Below are 21922 nucleotides of genomic sequence, written 5' to 3'. Positions count from 1 at the left end.
ATATCGCAGCAGAATGCTGTGGTAGCCATGCTGGTTAAGTGTGCCTTGAATTCTAAATAAATCCCTGACAGTGTCACCAGAAAAGCACCCCCACAGCATCACACCTCCTCCTCCATGCTTCACGGTGGGAACCACACATATGGAGATCATCCTTTCACCTACTCTGCGTTTCATAAAGATATGGTGGTTGGAACCAAAAATGGCACATTTGAACTCATCAGACCAAAGGACAGATTACCACCGGTCTAATGTCCATTGCTCGTGTTTCTTGGACCAAGTAAGTCTCTTCTTATTATTGGTGCCCTTTAGTGGTGGTTTCTTCGCAGCAATTCAACCATAAAGACAAGCTTCCCGCAGTCTCCACTGAACAGTTGATGTTGAGATGTGTCTGTTAATTGAACTCTGTGAAACATTTATTTGGGCTGCAATCTGAGGTGCAGTTAACTCTAATGAACTTATCCTATGCAGCAGTGGTATCTCTGGGTCTTCCTTTCCTGTGGTGGTCCTCATGAGAGCCAGATTCATCATAGCGCTTGACGGTTTTTGCGAATGCACTTGAAGAAACTTTCTAAATTCTTGAGATTTTACGGATTAACTGACCTTCATGGCTTAAAGTAATGATGGACTGTCGTTTCTCTTTGCTTATTTGAGCTTTTCTTGCCATAATATGGACTTGGTCTTTTACCAATAGGGCTATCTTCTGTATACCATCCTTACCTTGTCACAACACAACTGATTGGCTCAAACGCATTAAGAACAAAATAAATTAAATAAATAAACTTTTAACAAGGCAAACATGTTCATTTAAATGGATTCCAGGTGACTATCTCATGAAGCTGGTTGAGAGTATGGCAAGAGTGTGCAACGCTGTCATCAAGGCAAAGGGTGGCTACTTTAAAGAATCTCAAATATGACATATTTTGATTTGTTGAACACTTTTTTGATTCCATATGTGTTCTTTCATAGTTTTGATGTCTTTACTATTATTATACAATGTATAAAATAGTAAAAAATTAAGAAAAACCCTTGAATGAGTAGGTGTGTCCAAAAGTTTAACTGTCACTGTAGCTGAAAGGAAAACTAAATAGAATAATCACACATCGCTGTCTGTGTGGAACATCACAGCTCTACCTTCAATTAAGCAGAGATAATTAATTTTCCTCACCTTGCCTTACTCCGCCAGGCTGCTGTGCCAATGCCACCACAGGGCTGTGGGCTATGGGCTGGAACCAGACCTGGGTTCGAATACTATTCCAAATCCTTTCTAATCCTTTGCCTGTACTTGATTGAGTTTGCCTGCAGAGATGGAACCAATAAAAAGTCTCAGAAGTACAGACCCTGCCCACACGGGCACTCCAGGCAGTCTAAAGCAAATGCTCAACATATTTGAAAGATTTCAAGTAGTTTCTTAAACCAGGTCTGGCGGGAACACACATCCCCTGTCCCCATGCCTTTAGTGATGCTGGGCTCTGGCTGGATCCCCCTGATTATGACTATTAATGAGATCCACATACAGGCAGCTACCCACTGAGACGCCCACATCACATCAGTCCGCAGGATGGGAATCAAAGTGGATGGGAGCTACACGTGGAGTAACAAACCAAAATACTGACAATTAACCCCTGAACTCAGCTTGGCGGCATTACCGTCTGTGCTCACCGGTCGGCTGACATCATCAAAGGGGGACAGAGCTCGAATGTTGATGACTGGTAATGACAAAGCTAGGACATAGGACACAGCTAGGCCCCACTCACCTTGGTACTGTGACTAGTTTAGATAAATGCAGACTTAGAATAATGTTGTTAAACATTTTAATCACTGAATGAAAAGTTATAGTACAGGTTTACACCCAGTAATGAAAATCTGTTACTCTCAATTATAAAACTAGGACAAAACTGCTGCAATAATGTCTTGTGTGGGAAAAGGAGGGAAGATGGTTGAAGTCCTTTTATGTGTGTAGTCTGACTAATTTCCCTCCTATACAAATGATGGGTTTAGGAAATGCTCTCCCCCCTGCACTCAAACATTATGGCAGTGACCTCGACATTCCAGACGAAACTATGGACGGTCAGACGGACTCATTGGTCCTAGTGCGTTATGTTACAACCAAGGAGTCATGAAATGAAAACACAACTTACTCACACTACATAACCAAAAGTATGTGAACACCTGCTCGTCGAACATCTCATTCCAAAATCACGGCCATTAATATGGAATCGGTCCCCCGTTTGCTGCTAATAACAACCTCCACTCTTCTGGGAAGGCTTTCCACTAGATGTTGGAACTTTGCTGCAGGGACTTGCTTCCATTCAGCCACAAGAGCATTAGTGAGGTCGGGCAATGATGTTGGGCGATTAGGTCTGGCACTCAGTCAGCGTTCCAATTCATCACAAAGATGTTAGATGGGGTTGAGGTCAGGGCTCTGTGCAGGCCAGTCAAGTTCTTCCACACCGATCTCGACAAACCATTTCTGTATTGACCTCACTTTGTGCACTGGGGCATTGTCATGTTGAAATAGGAAAGGTCCTTTCCCAAACTACTGCCGCAAAGTTGGAAGCACAGAATCGTCTAGAATATCCTTGTATGCTGTAGCATTAAGATTGACCTTCCCTGGAACTCAGTGGCCTGAACCATGAAAAACAGCCCCACATCATTGTTCCTCCTCCAAACTTAACTGTTGGTACTATGCATTCGGGCAGGTAGTGTTCACCTGGCAGCCGCCAAAGCCAGATTTATCCGTCGGACTGCCAGATGGTGAAGCGTAATTCATCACTCAAGAGAATGCGTTTCCACTGCTCCAGAGTCCAATGCCGGCAAGCTTTACACCACTCCAACTGACACTTGGCATTGCTCATGGTGATGTTAGGCTTGTGTGCGGCTTCTCTGCCATAAAGCTCCCGACAAACAAATCTTGTACTGGCTTCCAGAGGAAGTTTGGAACTCGGTAGTGAGTGTTTTGCAAACGAGGACAGACTATTTTTACACGCTATGTGCTTCAGCACTCGATCGTACCGTTTTGTGAGCTTGTGTGGCCTGCCACTTCGCAGCTGAGCCGTTGTTGGTCCTAGACGGTTCCTCTTCACATTAACATAACTTACAGTTGACCAGGGCAGCTCTAGCAGGGCAGAAATTTTTGCAAACTGGATTGTTGGAAAGGTGGCATCCTATGACGGTGCCACGTGGAAAGACACTGAGCTCTTCGGTAAGTCCATTCGACTGCCAATGTTTGTCTATGGAGATTGCATGGCTGTGTGCTCGATTTCATACACCTGTCAGCAACGGGTGTAGCTGAAATGACCAAATCCACTAATTTGAAGTGGTGTTGACATACTTTTGTATATATAGTCTATTTACATTTTGAGTGATTAGTGGCTATTCAAAGCATTTGTTAATGACCTTTCTGGACTCGTAGGCTGTGTTGAAACTGAGAGGAATAACATTGTCCTGTTAGGTTCTCTTGATGTGGGACTAGTTAAATGCTTTCCTTTCCTCTTATCTTACAATGGTGTTGGGTTTACTCCAACATAACATAGTTAGGGTGCAATCAATCAAATGAAACTGGACTTGTTACAGCCTTTACTGTAACAAGGGCTCCCGAGTGGGGGGTCACTACAGTCCCTCGTTCGAATCCAGGCTGCATCACATCCAGCTGTGACTGTGAGTCCCACAGGGCGGCGCACAATTATCCCAGCATCGTCCGGGTTTGGCCAGGGTAGGCTGTCATTGTAAATAAGAATTTGCCTAATTAAATTTCAAAAATCCTTGTGGGCAAAGCTGGTCGAAATTACATCTAATAAGATTGTATTTATGTCATTACAACTCATTTTTCCCACTGCGTGTTAGATAAAAAATAAATAAAAAACAGTCTCACAAGCAAGGCCAAATACATACAAACACGAGGCACGGACTCTCCAGAGGATAACCCAATCCAAACATTAACATTCATATTATCAATAAGGCATTAACATTTAAGATGCTCCTGGACCTGAAGGTCTCTGTGTCACCTGATACTTCAGCAGGCAGGAAAATGAATTTGCACCAGCAGACAGTCAACAAGTTGGTATTCTCATAATTATTCAGTCAGAAGGATGCCTTCACTTCGCTAGCTTCCTGCGACCTTAATGGCCCGTGGCGCCTTACCTTGCTCCCATGGTAGAGGGTGTAAACATGTGTATAAATACTCTGTCCTTCATCCCACACACACACACACACACACACACACACACACACACACACACACACACACACACACACACACACACACACACACACACACACACACACACACACACACACACACACACACACACACACACACACATACCTGAGCCAGTCACGTTCAAGCAGTAAGGAAGGTTGACAAAACCCCCAGGTAGAATATATTCAATCAAATGTAATGCATCAGGTTAGGAGGATAGATATGTAAAGAGAGCCTGGTGACAGCTACTAATACTCCCTAGGTAGATGGTGCCAAACATCAGGTCTGTAAAGAAGAACGTGTTTGACATTACAACTAAACATAAATCCTATTAAAGATATTCAGCTTCTGCTTTTACACTGTTGTTCGAGTTAAACATACTGTTTTATTTGTATTTATTGATAAAAAAAATACAAAAATAAATAAAGGACAACGTGAATAAAAACACTGAGATTATAGATTCGTCTCCTAAATGTGGAACCTAACATTCTGTACTCGGTAACGATACAGCACTGTAGGTCATTGTAGGTAATGCAGGGGTAGATGTGGGCTTACTGTAGTGCGCGATATTGTCCACTGTGAAGGGGCCTATACATTGCTATAAGGCGGTATAGTCCCACATACCGAAATTCAGATAGAAGAGTGACTAAACCTTCCAGATAGAAGAGTGACTAAACCTTCCAGATAGAAGAGTGACTAAACCTTCCAGATAGAAGAGTGACTAAACCTTCCAGATAGAAGAGTGACTAAACCTTCCAGATAGAAGAGTGACTAATCCTTCCAGATAGAAGAGTGACTAATCCTTCCAGATAGAAGAGTGACTAAACCTTCCAGATAGAAGAGTGACTAAACCTTCCAGATAGAAGAGTGACTAAACCTTCCAGATAGAAGATGGTAGCTGGCTTATTGATTAGACTGCCGGAACGTGGCTGTTCATCTTCTTCACTGTACCCGTTGTTTCTTCTCTCCTAATGTAGTTATGGTCTGACTTGTCTCCCAGTGTGTCACTGGGTCAGACCGTAATTACATGCCTGAGGTAAGCTATTACCATGGCGATGCTAAGACCATGAGAAAATATTTTAATGATAGCATCTACTTATAGTATATACAGTGCATTCGGAAAGCTTTCAGACCCCTTGACTTGTTCCACATTTTGTTACATTAAAGCCTTATTATGTAATTAATTCACTTGTTTTTTCCCCTCATCCCGCATCTACACACAGTGCCCCATAATGACAAAGCAAAAACAGGTTTAGTCATTTGACTCAGTACATTGTTGAGGCACCTTTGGAGCGATAACAGCCTTGAGTCTTCTTGGGTATGATGCTATATGGCAGACCTGTATTTGGGGAGTTTCTCCCATTATTCTCTGCAGATTCTCTCAAGCTCTGTCAGGTTGGATGGGGAGTGTTGCTGCACGGCAATGTCCAAATCAAATCAAATCAAATTCTATTGGTCACATACACTTGTTTAGCAGATGTTATTACGGGTGTAGCGAAATGCTTGTGCTTCTATCTCCGACAGTGCAGTAATATAACATTTCACAACATTGGCAGACCTGTATTTGGGGAGTTTCTCCCATTCTTCTCTACAGATTCTCTCAAGCTCTGTCAGGTTGGATGGGAAGTGTCTCTCCAGAGATATTAGATTGGGTTCAAGTTCGGGCTCTGGCTGGGCCACTCAAGGATGTCCAGAGACTTATCCCAAAGCCTTTCCTGCATTGTCTTGGCTGTGTGCTTAAGGTTGCTGTTCTGTTGCAAGGTGAACATTCACCTCAGTCTGAGTTCCTGAGTGCTCTCGAGCAAGTTTTCATCAAGGATCTCTCTGTACTTTGCTCCGTTCATCTTTCCTTCGATCCTGACTAGTCTCCCAGTCCCTGCCGCTGAAAAACATCCCCACAGCATGATGCTGCCACTGACATGCTTCACCATAGGGATGCTGCAAGGTTTCATCCAGACGTGATGCTTGGAATTTACGCTAAAGAGTTCAATCTTGGTTTCATCAGATCAGAGAATCTTGTTTCCCATGGTCTAAGAGTCTTTAAGAGCCTTTTGGCAAGCTCCAAGCGGGCTGTCATGCACCTTTTACTGAGGCGTGGCTTCTCTTTGGCCACTCTATAATAAAGGCCTGATTGGTGGTGCTGCAGAGATGGTTGTCCTTTTGGAAGGTTCTCACAACTCCACAGAGGAACTGTGGAGCTCTGTCATAGTGACCATCGGGTTCTTGGTCAGCTCCCCGACGAAGGCCATTGCTCAGTTTGGCCAGGCGGCCAGCTCTAGGAAGGGTATTGATGGTTCCAAACTTCTTCCATTTAAGAATGAAGGAGGCCACTGTGTTCTTCGGGACCTTCACTGCTACAGAAATGTTTTGGTATCCTTCCCCAGATCTGTGCCCCAACACAATCATGTCTCGGAGCTCTACGGACAATTCCTTCGACCTCTTGGCTTGGTTTTTCATCTGACATGCACTGTCAACTGTGGGACCTTATATAGACATGTGTGTGCCTTTCCAAATCATGTCCAATCAATTGAATTCACCACAGGTGGACTCCAATCAAGTTGTAGAAACATCTCAAGGATGATCAATGGAAACAGGATGCACCTGAGCTCAATTTCGATTCTTATAGCAAAGGGTCTGAATACTTATGTAAATACGTTTTCTTAAAAAAAATGTTTTTATACATTTGCAAAGATTTCTAAAAACCTGTTTTCGCTTCGTCATTATGGGGTATTGGGTGTAGACTGATGAGGAAAACAATTTATTTAATCCATTTTAGAATAAGACTGTAACTTAACAAATGTGGAAAAAAGTCAAGGAGTCTTGATTTTAAACATATTATCATAGAGTTTTTTGAACGGAAACAAATTATCATTGAGTTTTTTGTACTGAAATTTTCTAAAAACGCTAAATTTCTTTAGAAATCTCATATCCAACCCCCCCCCAAAAAACATGACATCCTCTCTCCCCCTTCCAGCCCCTCTCTATTTCATCCTCTCCTTCTCCCTCTTTTCCATCCCCCACTCCACCCCACACTCCAGAGATAAATATTCAGGTAAGGTTGGATGCAGCCCTGGTGTCTAGCGGCTTTCACGGGGCTCACATGTTGCATGTCTTAGAGTTGTGTGGACAATAGCTGGCCCCACAGAGCCCCACAGATCCCCCATTAAATCAGCAATAGTGGCCTCCAGGCCCCAGGATTAGCCCTGAATAAGGCAATTTCCCCAGGTACAGGATTTGGTTTACATTAACTGCCTGCCTCTGCCCTTGGCTGCACATGCTAACTCCTGTTCAGGTCAATTATCTTAGTGGAAAGCTGCACCAGACACTTTTTCTCAATTACGAACTAACCCGGATTTGGTGTAGTGTTTGTTTGAGTTTATTACTGTCTTTTTGAAAATACAAATGTAAATGGATTTTCTGTAGCTATAACTGCGGTCATATTGTAGAGGCATGTGTTTCAGAGAAGAGTGTAAAACATTTAAGACAAAGATAGCTGGACTGTATTCTGCTTGACAGAGAAAGTGATACAGTACAAGGCTTTGTGGATAAAATACACTAGCTCAAAGCAATGGGACCATTATAAATGTTCAATATCATTTCTTTAAATATGCCTGATTTCCATTCAATACCACTGGAGGTGGAATAAGAATGTATAACATTGACTGCATGGAAGATATGTATAACACATGTATGAGAGAGTGTGTGTATGTGCCTGTGTATATGTGTGTGTGTGTCAGTGGGTCGAACCATTGATTAGCGACACTCGTCTATGAGCCATAACACCCTTGTTTCATACATATCTCATCCTAGGTGGCTGTGACTGGTCCCTGGTCCCAGTGGCTGTCTTGGGACCCTGGCAGATGTCCATTAGCCAGGCTCCAATCCACATCAGGGGGGTCCTGGTAACCTGTCACTCCCCAGGTTTCCCCAGGTCTGGGGGTCCCCATCTGTCAGGGGGGCTGCCTGTCTGTCGCTGCGTGGAGGTCCTGGTGATGGTTGTGGTAGGTGGCTGTCTCCTCTCATCCTCTCATCCAGATAACGTTTCCTGTCCAGGATGAGGAGATTCTCTCTCTTTCTCTCCCATTAAATGTACCCTTCACAGCAGTATATTTAATTCCAAAATCAGTAATACTACCCATGCATAGGTCTTGGGGATTCTCCCTTGTGCACCACTACTCAGGGTGGTCCTGACAAGGAAAGCAGCTAGGGGATAGCACACTGGTCCATGGACACTATTACACGTCGCGGACCTTGGAGGATTGTCATAGATAAAAGACTGTCACTTAGAGGTAAGAACTTCTGAGTCAGTTCAATCCAAATGATGTAGATTCAATGAAATAGGAAATTGAAATAGGAAAGAGTAAGAAAGAGTGTATGTTTGCATTCAAAATGTATACATCGTCTACATCATAATGCAAGTAGTTTGCATCCATTTCCTGCGAGTTGTTAATGCGAAAAACAATGTGTTTGTCTAATGATCTTTTTTTGCATTGCTTGTTCAAATGACTTGTTTTTAGGCTCACATACTGTATTCCCCTCTGTGTTTACATCCCTTCCTGAATTGCAATTTGTCAGGTGAAGTGAGAGAGATGCAGAGAGAACAACACAGCAAGCCCAATCTATGGGCCCCGGGAGGCGAGGGAGAGGGAGAGAGAGAAGGAGGTGTGATGAACAGCAGAGGAGCACTTGTGCCTTTTCAGTCTTTATTTTGGGAAACTTTTGAGTTTGAGCTGCTTCTTTCTCAGCGGTCCTCAGCGCTCCCATTCCTTCACTAATCAGGTGCTGCCAACCTGCCAAGCCGGGACGTGGGTCCTTTCAAAACATCCCACTAATTAAGAAACCCATGCCTCCCATGCCTTCCCACTTTTACAAGCCAGCGGAGCATCTGCGATTGAACTCGGGGGGGGGGGTACATTAACGTCAGCCTGAGTAGTTCCCTTGGTTCCTGTAAGCGCGTCTCAATGCTTGTCTGTCTGTTTGTGTGAGTGTGTGTGTGAGTGTGTGGTGTGTGTGTGTGTGTGTGTGTGTGTATTTATAGGTGTGTGCATCTCTTTATACACAAGCTCACAAACAGTGTCTTGAAAGCTTTTGGGAGACAGCTCAGTCTCATGTGTACATGTAGACATTGGCAACGCTTCCTTTATCTATCAACTAGCTGAAAGGCTGAATAGAGTTCCCACCACCTTAATGATTGTTTACATGTTCCAAACAGAGATTAAAGTATGTTTCTTGGTGTAGCAACACATTTTAGATACCCCAGCGGCTTGCTTTATTCAGTTTGTAAAACCTTCCATTTTTTTTTTGCCTCGTTGATGCGGTGCAGTTTCTCATTTGGGAGTTCATCATTAAAATGAGATATTTATTGGTTGATTGTGTAATGTTTTGATCATTTGAATGTATTATAGTGCAGACTAGTATTACAGAGAAGGGATGAAGAGGAATGCACATTTTAAACATTTTTTTCCATTGAAATTAATTTTCAACTGAATTTTCAAAGTGTCAGGTCTGACCTTCATAGATAGGACCTTGCCTGGTCTTCAGATTTCTGTAATTCATATTCAATGTTCTGATCTCCAGACTCTGATATTATTCAATAAGCATTATGCTTTTCCACATTGACAGTATGTAATCCAGCAATAATTGATTGACACGGTTCGTATGGGTTCGGTGGACAACCTTTCAGATTCAATTCTGCCTCAAATATTTCATATGGACCTTGAGCTGAGCTGGCCTACCTGGCTTATTGAAAAGATAAATCAATTATACTGAGAGATATTTTCGATTCCAAGGTTATATTTGCTCCTCAGTCAATGAGTAGAAATAAATAATCCTGCATATGAAATATAAAGATTAGCTACAGTACAAATCCATGGTACACCCATAGCACTGAAGCCAAAGTAGCCAAAAACAGCAAGTGCAACAGACAGGCTACAGGATACAGGTATCATAACCCTATTCCATCAATGGGTTTAGAAGTGATGCACACTGTATCCTACAGCCAGGTAGCTAACCTGCAGGCTAAACTGCTGTGTTCATGACACTATTATATCCTGGGTCTGCGTCCCAAATGGCACCCTATTCCCTATATAGTGAACTACTTTTCACAGTTCATATGGCACATTGATTAATGGATCGTGGATATCCTGTCGCTCACAGGAAACTATTGCCAGAGGTGCAGCTTGATTGGAACTAATGCACATTACAGTACAGTACGTATGCATGGACACACACACACACACACACACACACACACACACACACACACACACACACACACACACACACACACACACACACACACACACACACACACACCTCCTTTAACACATAGACCCATTTATAATACAGGACTTGATCTTTGAAAGCTCTGGTAAATTGGGACACAGTAGCCCAACGTGACATTGTTTTCTTTGGATGGGGTCTGTTGAGGTTCCATAGGCTCCATAGTTTCCATACACCAGTCGTCATATGAAGATATTTTTTCCAGACCTGGAACTGGAATTCCATCCCTTTTACGTTCTTCTTCTCCTCCTACAGACAGACGGCAGGCAGCAGTCAGCCATGGCCCAGGAGATCTGCTTTTCTCCTCTCTCCACACCAGAAGTACTGCTCTGCTGTCTAGCCTCACATGAATCCCGCTAGCTGTCCAGCTCTCTCCCCTCATGAAGCTGAACTGCTCTCTACACTCAGATCAAGCACACACTAACATCTGGGTCCTTCCCAGATAAGAAAATTTACTTTGTGGCTGGTCCTGTGTAGATCAGTTGCTAGAGTATGTCACCTGTAACACCAAGGGTGTGGGCTCAATTCCTGCTGGGGCCATCCATACGAATAATGTATGCGCACATGACTGTAAGTCGCTTTGAATAAAAGTATCTGCTAAATGGCATATATTATGCTACGAATAAAGGTCCTTGACTTAGCCTTGTGAACTACTGTAACCTCTATAGCCTTACATAACCTTTTATATGCTTCCTGCCTGAATAATAGAGATCTCTCATTCCCAAGACAAGGATCTACATTTCATACACATACAGTGCGGCACACTCTGACTACAAATCTAAAAGTAAGGGAGTGATCATTGTTCATATTGAGGGATAAGTGGAGGTAATCTTTGAAATTAAAATTGATGGTCCTTCCCGTGAGGAAAATATATTTTTACCTGGTCCTCCCGAAGTGTCCAATAAAAAAGCTCCCTCCCGCACGGGAACAGCTTGAAGAGACAGGCTGGAGTTGTGTAGCCGACGAAGCTCAAAACATAGCTCGCTATTTGGCCGCTCATTAACTAAATATTAGGGCTATGAATATTTACCTGTCAGATTGCAAGAAAAAGATGGGTTGAAATGGCAGATCTGTGCGCTCCTCCAGGCCGAGCTCTGCAGCAGTTGGGCACACCAGGTCCATTACTGATTAGGCCTTTTAGACAATGACATTATTCTACCAAGGAACGTACAACAACACAGTGCAATGAATCATTTGTTATTGTTATCAAGTGAATGATCCCATTAACTGTGGCGATTGCTGCAGTCACTCTTCCTGGGGTCCACACAAAACATGAAGCATGACAAAATACAGAACATTAGTAGACAAGAACAGGTTACAGGACAGAACTACATACATTTAAAATGTCACGCATAGCTGGTTGGGTAAGTGTGTGTGTCAGTGCTGTGTGAAAGTTGACTGTGCAAACTGTTTGGATTTTCACACAATGCTTTTAGTAAAAACGGAAAGTGATGTAGTCTCTCCTGAGATGAGAAAAAGAAGAAACCCGCACACTGCTCTTGCTAGTGTCACTGCTCTTTATTAATCTTTACGTATCGGCCTCAAGGCCTTTGTCAGAGCTTTTGTGAGTGTTTATAAGGGTGCAAGTTATAAACACTCACAAAAGCTATGACGGAGAATGCTATTTATTGACTATAGCTCAGCGTTCAACGCCCTCAAAGCTCATCACTAAGCTAAGGACCCTGGGGCTAAACACCTCCCTCTGCAACTTGATCCTGGACTTCCTGATGGGCCGCCCCCAGTAAGGGTAGGAAACAACACATCTGCCACGCTGATTCTCAACACTGGGGGCCCCTCAGGGGTGAGTGCTCAGTCCCCTCCTCTACTCCCTGCATGGCCAGGCACAACTCCAACACCATCATTAAGTTTACCGATGTCACAACAGTGATAGGCTTGATCACCGACAATGATGAGATAGCCTATAGGGAGGAGGTCAGAGACCTGGCAGGATAACAACCTCTCCCTCAGCGTGATTAAGGCAAATGAGATGATTGTGGCTACCCAGACTATTTGCATTGTTCCCACCTCTACGCTGTGCTACTCTCTGTTTATTATCTATGCGTAGTCACTTTAACTCTACCTATATGTACATATTACCTAATTTACATCAACTAACCTGTGTCCCCGCACATTGACTCTGTAACGGTACCCCCTGTATATAACCTTGCTACTGTTATTTTACTGTCTCTCTCTCTCTCTCTCTCTCTCTCCAAATTCTCTCCAAATTCTCTCCAAATTCTCTCCAAATTGCAAAACGACAGATTCTATTGGACAAATTCAGCTATCTCCCGATGTCATCGCTACAAGCGCTATTTGATTTGCCAGATACTCTACATGCCCACGTTCTTCATAAGCCAAGCACAAAGAGGGACTGATCGAACAGACAATGGAAAGGTAAAAGCGAAATGCCCACCCAGCAAGGAGAATGAGAGAGAGAGCAGGGTTGTACACCAAAGTTACACATAGTAGAATTCTGTACGTAAATTACAAAATACTAATCGATTACAAATTGCACGACCCTCCCCTGGACTACATTAAAAAAATACTAAACACTCCAACTGACGGAAATTTTTAAAAGCATGACCCTCTTCCATTTTATTATTTATTTCACCTTTATTTAACCAGGTAGGCCAGTTGAGAACAAGTTCTTATTTACAACTGTGACCTGGCCAAGATAAAGCAAAGCAGTGCGACAAAAACAACACAGAGTTACACATGGGATAAACAAACGTACAGTCAATAACACAGTAGAAAAATATGTATACAGTGTGTGCAAATGAAGTAAGGAGGTAAGGCAATAAATAGGCCAATAGTGACAAAGTAATTACAATTTAGCAATTTACACTGGAGTGATACATGTGCAGATGAGGATGTGCAAGTAGAAATAGTGGTGTGCAAAAGAGCAGAAAAACAGGAATGGTGTGTCATTTGTTTTGGGGGGGGCAGACATACAGTACATGATAAAAAGTATGTGGACACCTACTCGTCAAACATCTCATTCTAAAATCCTGGGCATTAATATGGAGTTGGTCCCCCCTTTGCTGCTAATAACAGTTTCCACTCTTCTAGGAAGGCTTTCCACTCACTAGATGTTGGAACATTGCTGCAGGAACCTGCTTCCATTCAGCCACAAGAGCATTAATGAGGTCGTGCACTGATGTTGGGTGATTAGGCCTGGCTTACACACTGATCTCGACAAACCATTTCTGTATGGACTTGGAAGCACATCATCGTCTAGAATGTCATTGTATGCTGTAGCATTAAGATTTCCCTTCTCTGGAACTAAGGGGCCCGAACCATGAAAAACAGCCCCAGACCATTATTCCTCCTCAACCAAACTTTACAGTTGGCACTATGCATTCGGGCAGGTAGCGTTCTCCTGGCATCCACCAAACCCAGATTCGTTCTGTTCTGTGAGCTTGTGTGGCCTACCACTTCGCGGTTGAGCCGTTATTGCTCCTAGACGTTTCCACGTCACAATAACAGCACTTATAGTTGACCAGAGCAGTTCTAGCAGGGTAGACATTTTATGAACTAACTTGTTGGAAAGGTGGCATCCAATGACGGTGGCACGCTGAAAGTCACTAAGCTCTTCAGTAAGGCCATTCTACTGCCAATGTGTGTCTATGGAGTTTGCATGGCTGTGTGCCTTATTTTATACACCTGTCAGCAATGGGTGTGGCTGAAATAGCTGAATCCACTCATTTGAAGGGGTGTCCACATACTATTGTACACTGTATAAATTATAGTTTGTAATTCCGGACAAATATTAGGCTGTAATGCCATTTAGAAGTTTTAGGGCTATATTTTCTCCCCTCACCTTCACTTTCCATTTGCTTCAATATGCAAACCAGGCTGTTTGCAGATGAGACAAGGGTGGTGTCCCAAACGGCACCCTATTCCCTATATAGTGATCTACTTTTGACCAGAGCCATTTGGGCCCTGGTCAAAAGTAGAGTACTACGTATAAAATAGGGTGTCATTTGGGATGAAGGCAAGGAGAAAGTTGGCTAATGAGCTGCCTGCATCAACCCCCGCCACAAACAAGAAGACCCTCTTCCCCAGGTGCTCAGGAAACCACTTCCTCTGGACATGCCCAGAAGCCAGCGATTCAACAACAAGCACAAATTGATACAATTAACCGGGAGGAATGACAGTGTTAGGAAGGAGGGATGGATGCAGGGTAAGCACATTTGGCTGCAGAGCAACATAAGCAAGGAGAGACATTTCAGAGCTGCTTGTGCAGTCTGGTGCGGAAAGGTTACACTCTGGATGCAGTCTAGAAGGCAAAACACTGTAGATGAGAATTGCTTTACTATGACCACAGATGTGTACAGAGGAGTTGATGACCCCACCTGCTGTACATTTGAGAGTCAATGAATATATGTGTGAGAGTAATGAAACGTTCTGTTTGAATTTTCTTGGGACAAAACAGGCCAATAAATGCTTGGAATGATTTGGCCTCGTCCTAAAGACGTTCTCAGGACATAGGGGAAAGGCGTCCAAACTTCATCAAGTAAAAACGTACCCCGCACAGTCCTGATCTGCACACGAGATCATGGAAGAGGCTCCGCGGAATCAGGATAATCTGAACTCAGCGCAAAGTACAGTATCAACTAATCATGTATGAATGAATAGAGAACTGCAAATGTGCTTTGAGAATGTGGGTAGCATAAATATTCAGAATCACACGTTGTGTGCAACTAAACGTTGTGTGCAACTTTATTTTTGGTTGTCTCAAGGTTTGAAAAATACTGTACATAGGATTACAGCTGACACAAGCCAAGACAAAACATTGCAACTGCACACCATAAAGTGGCCTTCCGAAGCCTTTTTGTATTGTCTGAGAGCTTGCACTGTCATAACAGTGACTTTGTAATTGATATTTTCATACGATTTTCAATGAGATATGATATGAAAACGTAGACCTCGTGAGGACTGTAAAAACAAACTGACACAACAGGACTGAACTTTTGGACTTTTGCTCAGTCCAGCATTTGCTCTCCCTGCCACAAACCATCACAAACAAAACTCTGAGGGCAGTTGAGTTGCGTTTCACATAATTGCTCAGGCAGAAAATGTCCATTACAGTCTGTTATCCTTGGCAGAGGGGAGTAGAACTTTAAACCATGAAAGAGGAGCCAGTGTGGGAAGTTAAAATGGTATTGTCATTAACGCCTCAACAGGGCCATCCTTCACTGAGGGGGCTGCAAATTTAGACAATAAGGTCTATTCTGGCTGTGTTGCAGACGGCATCGTAAAAAAAGAGAGAGGCCCTTCTCCGCAAACACCAAAAGCAAACACACAAACACTGGCGACCTTCAGAGTCCACCATCCATCTTTTCTCTACTCAATCGTCTGTTGTCCCAATACAGGACGAAGGTGACTCGCGGTGGTGACGTTTTCACAGCGTTATGTGACCACAGACTGTGACATATTCATATATTCATTTGTTTACATTTCGCATTCCTTTGTGGTTTCTTTTCCCGCTCCTGGAATCCGTTTGCCTAGCCAATCACCTCACTGTTTGGGTACATTGACTTGAGGCTGCCAGCTCCATTTGTTTGCCTCAAGGCAGATTGGCTAACCTTTTGAAATGTTTAAGGGCAGTAATAGCAGTCCTCAGTTCAGCTCTACTCCACAACTTGCTGGGTAACTCGAGGCTTGCCCTTCCTAAACACAGATGTTCCCTCTCCCTGGAAATTGCACCCCTCTTCTTCTTGTTTCCCTGGAAGTTGGCAAAGCAGGGTCTGACATATTTCCAAACTGAGCCGCAGCACTTCTGTGCGCAGCTGTGCACAACCATTTGTCAAATCTTGTCGTCAAGTGGCTGAAACAGATTGTAAGAATTTGCTTATGATTACAAGCCTGAAGTATTATTGGGATTGGAGTGAATGCAACAGTTGACTGTGAGTTTTAGCTATCAACAATGAGAAGGGTCTAGCTATCATATAATCATGTATTATCACGTAATAATTGATGACTTAAATACTGATGAAGATAGTGATTGAGAAAGTCCACTCTCAGCAGATCTTAATACAATGACAATCACATTTTAGAATATAATACAAACTGTGTTCAGTTATTCCAGCAACCACAGTCCACAATACCTATTAGGTATGATTCTAACCTGTATATGTTGAGGTGTCCTGTAGACAATCACAGTGATTTATCAAGTGTGTGTTACTAGTGTCTCAGTGAAACAGATCTAATTAGCTAATGACACTCGTTAAGGCATTTATGGGTTATGATCTTCACACTGTTAGTGAGACTCCAGAGCTTGACTTGAGCCTGAGTTCCCCACTCCCTAGCATAGCCAATCATAAGCCTGAGTCCTCCAGCTTCGCCAATTATAGGCCAACTACAGTGCCAAAAGGTCCCTCACCTTAGAGACATATTAAATGTGTTTGTTTGGGGCTGCACTCAAAAACATTTACAAACCACAGTCCAGACCCATGCAGTAGGGTCAAACACATTAGTCTGTAGAAATAACACATTATTTCCCGCTAATCAAGTTGTTCTTTTTTTTCTCTGTCTCCCACTCGTAGTATCTGAACGGCTTTGGCCTCAATAGTAAATATGTCAGCAGTTTTAATTTGAACTTTTCAACTCCAGATTTACAACAGTGATTTCACCACTCTGTGTACTGCAGCCAAACTTTATCATGCTCTGCTTGCTCTACAAGGAGCATTTCAATTTATTTGGCCTTTCTTGCTATTTGTTTTTACTTAATCAGAATGGGGGGGGGGGGGGGGGTTTGGGAAATGTTCTATTGGATGGTGAGACAGACGATTGCAGAATGTCAGCTGAAGTAATGGGTCATGTTATTTGATGGGTTATCAAGCCGGAACCCAGCATGTTATTCTGGTCAAGCTGTTATTCATCGAATAGATTAATAATTGGTGGATAAAATATGGAAAATGAAAGATTGCATGGGGTCTTCTGCTGGTCACGTCAATCATCTAGAATTGTCCATTATATGGAATGGAAAAAAATAAGCAAAACAAACAAAACAATGAAACATCTATGCAAAACAAGAACATTATTTATTTGCTGTGTCATCATTTTTCTCAATAATTTCTGACACATTTACATTTGATACAGTCATTGTTTTTTTTTTTTTAATGCTGGTCAAGACCAGATCCTGAATGGAGTTGACTTTGTGGCCCATTCGAAGCTGCTTCATGCATAATAAAAAATGCTTTGCACTGGATCATCTCATAAATATACACAAAGCTTAGGGTTGAACAGGATACAGAGAAAACGGACTGACTGAGCGGGTGAGGAACCCAAATTATACCATTCAATGGAAGTTTATCCACTCTATATCATCATACTTCCAGGTCAGCCTGGTCATGAAATGATGAGGAGGATATGCACTACACGGTCCCATTTGATTTAATGTACATCTTATGAAGGTTTCATCTTGATGGCAAGACGGCGCCGACAGACATGGCAGCTCTAGCTCCTAAGCAACTTTTCACAAGCATTTCGCTACACCCGCAATAACATCTGCTAAATATGTATATGTGACCAATACAATTTGATTTGAAAGTTTGATTTGATTTAATGCATTCATATAGGCTTCATAAGCACTGCATTAAAGGGGCCACAAATAATCTTTAACTTTATTTCATACTCTATAAATGTGAACAAATAAATTGATGGTAATGTCAGACAGTTATGCCACATTATGAATATTCATAGAGCATGATATACGGTTATAGATGATTTGTAAAGCATCTACAGTACGTAGTTTTATGAAGCCTTCATAAGATCCACTTAAACAAAAGCAGGACCTACTATACTGTAGTAAAGGTACTGCAGAGTAAGATCAAAACAGTGTTAGAGAAGGAGTATAACTCACTACCCTTCCCTGTAACACACACCTCCCCTTAAACCCCCCATCCCACTTCAATCTCTCTAGCCAAGTCTTGGACTCTGAACTCAGGGAGAATACCAATGACCCAGTGTCTATATGTTCAAGCCTTTGCCATCACTATCCAGCTGTTTTCTTCAGTTGATTCCCCACAGACGAGGGGTAGCTCGCTACCGGATGACCCTCTGTCTACATTTAACTGTATAATGGGACAGGCAGAGGCAGACTGCCTTGCACAAGCTGAACTTTTTGACTCCAGAATAGCATTTCTGCCAATTGAACTCCTCTGCAGTGTTTCAGTCTGTGCCCCAAATGGCACCTTATTCCTTTTATAGTGCACTACTTTATACCAGGGCCCATAAGACTGGTCAAAAGTAGTGCACTAAATAGGGAATAAGGTTCCATTTGGGACGCCCCCTTACTCACCCCAGGTTTAAGGGATAAGGCTTTTGCTTCTAACTCAAATGGTAATGGACATAAATATCTTGGGTATTTTCCATGAAGGGTGAAGGTCCACTAAATGCATGTATGTCCCTCTTCCTGCCTCAGCCAAATGTTACATCGCATAGATATTTGGAAAATATAATTCGGACGCATTTTCGGTGAGGGTCTTAAGAGTGCCTGGTAAGCATTGACAGTACTTATAGCTTGGGAAAACTGATCAACTTAAGAACTAAATGTAATGCGTGTGAGAAGCAGAACAAATTCTCCTAATAAATATCGATTAAAACCAGAATATTCTAGAGTAGTTAGATTAATTTCTAAGTGCTTCTCCTTTTGCTCTATTATGTATATAATATTTGATGCAGGCCTGAGTAGAATGTAAATGCTTCAACAAAAAGCTTGGTTCAACAAAGAGATTGGTAATGAATTCAGATAACCTCAAATAAACGTCTGAGAAGTAAAAAGAAAATCATGTATCGTACAAATCTATGAGAGAGATGAAAGAGAAAAAAACAATGGATTGTCTTAATAGGTGGCTCTAATTAGTGTGTTTGCTAAAAGGGCTTTGATTTTATAACAAGTTCTTACATTTGTGATTCGCACAAAAATGGTTCAACTTTTCTTTTTACTTTGCCCTATTCCTTGTAATAGTTTTTCCTTCCCAAACTTTGTCCATCTTCTTTTTCTCTATATGCGTCACTGTGACACTGTCAACTGTCACGTTCTTTGCCTGTTTTGATTTAGCGTGTCATTCTAACCAGATTTGTGACACAAATTGGGATATTACCACAATGACCACAAGGGTAAAACGTCTCGTTCTCCAAACACTGACGGGTATCGCCTCCACACTTGTTTTCCTTTTTCTTCATTCATTCCTTTATTTGACAGACCTCAGACCTGCTAAACACATTTCTAAATGACAGTTACTGCTTCTCCCCTCAAAGGGATGTTGAGTTGTGGATTTTCCTTGCCTAATGTGGGATCCCTGGCAGTGCAATGGAACATAGAGAGGGGTGGCCCCTGGGGGACAATGGTGGTTGTGTGGGGGACGGCAGAGTGGGGGTCGGGAATCAAAATGCAGATGACATTAGCAGTCAGCAGATTGATACAGGACCATTGATTCCCCTTTCCCCTGGACATGATCTGAATTGCAAATGGCGGCAGTGTTCAGTGGCCTTTCTGGAGTCAGCAGACATACTGAGGAGGGGAGAGCTTTTCCCACAGCACTGGCCCTCCTTCTCCCCTTCTATGACCTCTCTCCTCCCCTCCTCCCTCTCCCCTACTCTCCACTCCTCCCCTAGATCTCACCACAGCTGCTGGTGCAGGCTCCCAGGGGCCAGGGCTATACTCCCCACCATTGGGGGCTCACAACAGGGCCATTGTTCAGCCCGTCACTGAGGGAGGAGGATGGGAGGAGGCTACTGCAGCCAAGGTGTATTGTCCCCCCTGCAAGCCCATGAAAACTAATAAAGAGACCAATGGTAGTGGTACATATGAAGCCTATCCCCCCACTTAAAACCCAATTAAGGAGGCTGCTCCCCCCCATGAGCATGATTTGCATCCTGCTTTCAGAGCTTTTAAATAAGTCAATAAGTTCAATTTGGCTTCCGTTGAGGTTAAACGCTACAGTTCAGAAATAGCCTCAGCAGCCTTTTAGGACCTAGGGCCTACGGGAAAACGTTCTATCAATCCCTGTCTAATATCGAAGTCCAATGAGCTGATTTTATGCAGAGACCTTTGTGCTCTGTTTACTCACAACATTGGGTTAAGTGTAATAGAGTGCTGATGACTGATATATTCTGGAGAGGCCCAAATGCTGCCACAAGGATTTTCCTGACTTTATCAATATTTATAGACAGAGGGAGAGAAAGAGAGAAGAGACAGATAGAGAGATGGAGATGTCGAAAAGAGAGAGCGAGAGAGAGAGAGAGAGAGCGAGGGAGAGACAGAGAGAGAGAGAGAGAGACAGAAAGACAGGACGGACAAGCAGACCGACAGACAGGCAGAGGGATACAGAGGAAATAGAGGAAGTTCATGGACTAGACTCTTCTGAGATTGTTTGTCCCGGTAAATGCAGTTCCATCATGACACAGAGACAGTGGATAGTGATATGCAAATAGTCTTCAGCACACCCACTGAGCGCATCCTCCACCTACCAATTATACACACACACACACACACACACCGAGCGTGTCCTCCACACCCGCCAATTATAAGCACTCATGTTACTACCGGCCACCTCTCAGCAATTAGCCCCCTCCATCTCAGACTGTTGAGCCGCATTAGCGCCACCCTGGAAAAGTTAGCATTGCAAATGAAATGAAGACCTGCATTTCCAGGGGTGTCGTTTTAAATCACAGACTGCGTGAAGTGCACACGTTCTCTCTCCCTATCTTTTAAACATGCTTGTAGTGAGAGTCGCTTGGTATATTTTTTCTCAAAGAGTTGTTTATTATTCAAGGTGCGGGCAGACTAGACGTACTGGGGGGAGTAAAAATGAAAAGGGCCAGACGCTCATGTCCCAGAAATGCTAAAGGAATGCTATTGTGATGTTTGGCCTTTGTCCTCATCATAATTTGATACATTTTAAAGCCGCTCTCCCCCGTATACTATAGTGAATCACCCTGTTTGCTCCTAGCTGTGTACAGTAATACAATCTGACATCGATAGGATTTTACTCCCATAGGAACTGGAACTGCAATGCGTTTCAAATAACTGACTGACTTGACTTCGAACATGGTATTCAGGCATCAGATTCTTACTTATATCTCCAAACAATTTCCCAGAGTTTCTTAATGTGTCTGCGAGAGAAAATAGTACATTCCATTTCATTCGTGTCCAATATCTAAAAGAGCAATATTATAAAGTGTATAATAAAGTGTATTACAGGACTAGAACTTGTATAAAAACATTCAATCTACCCTTCAATGGTTGTCTTAACTACAATCACCCCATTCTATCATCACCCAATGACTTCTTTATTATAGTGAAGCATGGCTTTGAATTTAACCAGTCCAGGGCCCATATTCATGAAGCGACTCAGAGTAGTGAGTAGTGGGAGTGCAGATCTAGGATCTGTTTTTCCTTTTAGATCATAATGAGTACGATAATATGGACAG

Source organism: Oncorhynchus nerka, linkage group LG22 (genome assembly GCF_034236695.1).
Source record: "Oncorhynchus nerka isolate Pitt River linkage group LG22, Oner_Uvic_2.0, whole genome shotgun sequence".
Taxonomy (NCBI): domain Eukaryota; kingdom Metazoa; phylum Chordata; class Actinopteri; order Salmoniformes; family Salmonidae; genus Oncorhynchus; species Oncorhynchus nerka.
The sequence above is the reverse complement of the archived record's forward strand: the minus strand, read 5'-3'. Positions refer to the sequence as shown.